The sequence below is a fragment of the Triticum aestivum genome, chromosome 5D (genome assembly GCF_018294505.1).
Source record: "Triticum aestivum cultivar Chinese Spring chromosome 5D, IWGSC CS RefSeq v2.1, whole genome shotgun sequence".
NCBI lineage: Eukaryota > Viridiplantae > Streptophyta > Magnoliopsida > Poales > Poaceae > Triticum > Triticum aestivum.
Genome location: NC_057808.1, coordinates 79,905,465 through 79,909,756, shown reverse-complemented (window position 1 = coordinate 79,909,756; position 4,292 = coordinate 79,905,465). Strand labels below are relative to the sequence as shown.

Genomic DNA, 4,292 nt, shown 5'->3' with positions numbered 1-4,292 from the left:
TGTTCAGCTAAAAAGACTTCCGGGGTCGAATTTATTAAGAAATAATCAAAGATTAGAATGCCAATGTGTGAGAATGTCAACGGGAGCTTTCACAAAGCCAAGTCACAAATACAATGAAGAAGTGCTACTGCCAACAGACGCAACCACGGATCCCGATTCAGAAGATTATGAGAAAGGCGAGTTAGTTATCACATGAGAGCCATAAGAGCTCTCCAGGAGAGTGATCGCCTAGTGTGACTGATCCAATTTATAGTCGCATTCAAGGATCCACACGGGTGGTAAATTCCAAATAATATTTGGATATCTCGAGGAGAACCCCAATAGAACCCTTTAGATACTTCGATGAGAACCAATAGAACCATAATGGTGCGCGGCTACGCGTCGACACCAGGTCAATTTATAGTTCTAGTCTACTGGCCCTAATTCACAGTTGCATTTATTACACTCTTACAAGACGAAAGCGATAGTGGTTAGAACGCGCTAGATTGGCTGATGCTATAAATTTGCTCCATCCAGAGTCACCCAAAAGGACCTTATCTATTGAATGATCGGTTTTATCCTCGAAGTCTTTCTAGCCCGCCCGTGCCAAACTAGTCTTCTTTCAAAGATGTGGATCCAACAAAAGTGTAGATCCAATTAACAATTAACCGCAAATAAGGGTTTTAAGAGAGTCATTATCTCCCTATAGGCACACCGGTGGAAGAAACTCCTAAAGCAGGGAAGCACGATCTTGTTGCTTCTTCTGTACTTGTGGATCCACGCCTGTGGTTAGCGAGGCTACAGAACACAATAAAATAGCATTGATAGCCAGAGAGATCCGCGAGCCTATTACCAGTTTTGGAATGTTAGTAGTTTTGGTCATAATGTTAGCCATTTTAGGCCTATCAAATTCAATGAACATGTTTTGCATGGAGTCGATAAAGACAGTGATATGATTGCCGCATAATAATAATGTGTCAGTACCAAAGAGTACGAGGATAGCCCAAGCCTTCCACATGTTCCTCGCTAAACAGTGTCTCATCTACGCTTCATTTTATACGTTTTTGTAAATAAAAAGGCCACGATAGACCATCTGATGCTAGCTTCTCAAATCATTGGCCAGAGAGGGAAATGGATACAGCAAGTCTCCCCTCATCTACCAGGACGTGTTTGGAGTTATCTTCGCTCCCACGCATGGCTAGACAACCGAAAAACAGCCTAGCAAAGATGACTTCTCTTGGGCAACGCAAGGACAAGTAGCTCTGATTACGAAACACAACACTAGTTGGCATAACCCAAGTCAGTATGATAACTCGATCATCCAGGTCTTGCCTGTGTCAGCTTCTTTCTTTGGATCAATGAAGACTTCGGCACCCTTGATCTGATCGATATGAATGAAAGATACATCCATCTTTTCTTCTCATTCGAAGGTCAGGTGTCCGCTCGTTAGTTCAGCGCCACATAAATACTGACTTTAAAAGGGGCGACTGCCGCCTGTGCTTAAGTTGTTTCGAGCTTGTAAAGACTCACGATCGGAAGATTGACCTGGTTTACCGCTGAAACTCTACATAATGGTTCAGATTCCCCGGGTCCATGGGTCCATGGCCGCTTAGCTTAGACAACCTTGTTAAAGACATGAATGTGGGGTTCGGTTCCCAATTGATTTGTATTCACCGGGACCTCCCCTTATTGGATTTTCTCCACTTTTCTAGTTGTTGTAGAAAGAATGTTGAGCAAATGAGTTTAAGGGGTGTTTTCTTGTTTACTTTTTTTCAGCCTACGTCGTCTCTCTTCCAGAACCTCACAATCATCAGTGTCTGAAGTTTCATGATGAATATTGGTTTCACATTTTATTGCTTCCGTGAGGAAATATCAATTTGTAACTTGAATTTGTATTTGAGTTATGATGAGGAGTGAGGTAGATTTGCATTGTTGAAGAAAGCGAAGAAAAAGGATGCTGCTATGGCTTGCTTGTGGCTCTTTCTTCTATTGGCTAGTCTCAGGCATGATAGTTTCAATTTCTTTTGGAAAGCAAGTGCAGCTCAGTTAGATGTGTTAGTAATAGCATGAAGTAAGTTGTCGGTAGCCGGCATTAGGTAAAAGGAAAAGCTTCTCAAAAGCATCCAGAAATATCATAGAATGGTGATCGAGATCACCTTCACGGGAATCATCCTTTGCAAATTAGGGGAAGGGAACCAATCAAGTCACCAAGAAGTTCCCCAAACTTGGTTTAGTATTAAGGTTCTTCTCTTCCAGCGTTTAGTATTCAAGTTCTTCTCTTCCAGCCCCCGGCCCCTCTTTGATAAGGAAAGTTTTCATTTCTCAAATAAAAAATGACAAATATGGTTCGATGGCTCTTCTCCACTAGCAGGTTTACTGCTTTCTATTTGCACTTTTGTATTAAGTTTCCTCATATATACGATTTTTTTATTTTCTATTTGTCTATTTTTATTTATAGTGCATTTTATTTCTATTATTCTTCTCCCAAGTTTAAATCTTTTCGGAGCCTCCTTCATTATTACTCTTCCTCCAGAGATTCAGGATCCCCAAGCTCTAGCTCATTTAGCAGGGCTAAACTTCTATCTGAGCCTTTACGAGCAGGATCCTGGATGGGTTACATTCATTCAGAACGGGCTTAATCACAATACCCCTCTGGAGGACATACCTGGACGGCTTAAGCTCTTCCTAATGGAAGAAAAGCTGTCTAGTATGCGACAAGATGTCATTCAGGAATTTGTCGCGCTTTATCAAAGAATAGGGCCTTATCTACCGATTGAGCCCTACTTGGTCGACGAAGCGCTTCGCTCCTATCTGGACCATATTCACGCAACTGATTCTTTCACTGTTCTCCAAGCGTCTTATCAAGATATGCGGGAGAATGAGGGAGGATCTGTTTTCTTTAGAAATGTTGTTTCCCACAACCGGGATCTCCTTGAGGCGGAAAGCTCCGCAAGGAGGTGCCTGGAAGTGGAATAGAGGATCCGATGGGAAGAAATCCCCAAGAGCAAGGCAAGTCTCGAAAGATCTGAGCACGAGCATGCTCTCGACTTGTTTAAGTCGGAGGATCTTAGAAGGGAATTAGAAAAAAACTGAGGTGTATATTCTCATTCTGCCTGGATTTGGTATTATTAGTCATATCGTATCGACCTTTTCAAGAAAACCGGTCTTCGGGTATCTAGGCATGGTTTATGCCATGATAAGTATAGGTGTTCTTGGATTTCTAGTTTGGGCTCATCATATTTTTACTGTGGGCTTAGACGTTGATACGCGTGCCTACTTCACCGCAGCTACCATGATCATAGTTGTGCCCACAGGAATCAAAATCTTTAGTTGGATCGCTACCATGTAGGGAGGTTCGATACAATACAAAACACCCATGTTATTTGCTATAGGGTTCATCTTTTTGTTCACCATAGGCGGGCTCACTGGAATAGTTCTAGCAAACTCTGGACTTGACATTGTTCTACATGATACTTATTATGTGGTTGCACATTTCCATTATGTACTTTCTATGGGAGCCGTTTTTGCTTTATTTGATGGATTTTACTATTGGGTGGTAAAATCTTTGGTCGGACATATCCTGAAACTTAAGGCCAAATCCATTTTTGGATCACTTTTTTGGGGTTAATCTGACCTTCTTTCACATGCATTTCTTAGGGCTTTTGGGTATGCCACGTCGCATTCCAGATTGTCCAGATGCTTACGCCGGATGGAATGCTCTGAGCAGTTTTTCTTCTTATATATCTGTAGTTGGGATTCGTCGTTTCTTCGTAGTTGTCGCAATCACTTCAAGCAGTGGAAAGAACCAAAAATGTGTGGAAAATCCTTGGGCTGTTGATCATAATCCAACCACACTAGAATGGTTGGTACAAAGCCCTCTGGCCTTTCATACTTTTGGAGAACTTCCTGCGGTAAAAGAGACAAAAAGCTAAAAAAACCTCTCGTAACTATGAAGGAAGTTTCATAGAGATAGGTGTGGGGAAATAGGTTCTTCAATTGAAGAGTTAGTTAGCTGGCCTACCGGCCCGCAGATTAGGTTGGCTTTTAGCGCCAACTGAACTGCGTAACCAAAGCGATTCCTTCTTGGTGGAGATAGGTGGGTCCTGGTCCAACCTAAGGTAGTTCGAACCTGACTGGTCGTTCGTTCGTGTGGAGAATCTCTCTCCTTACTCAGGATTTATTTATCTTCGAGGCGAGGCATATTCATATGTCGAAGAAGGGGGAAGTGTCTCCATTTACGCTCATAGAATCCGAAAAAAAGAATAAACCATCGTTTAAGGACCAAGGATGCGATGTGAGAAGCGTAGGTCGGA

The 4,292-nt window shown here is 42.3% G+C and overlaps 1 pseudogene; it reads left to right on the top strand.

Annotated features, from left to right (window-relative positions):
* Positions 1-2,034: 2,034 nt before the first annotated feature.
* LOC123120290 (uncharacterized) lies at positions 2,035-3,072 on the top strand (annotated as a pseudogene).
* The last annotated feature ends 1,220 nt before the right edge of the window (positions 3,073-4,292 follow it).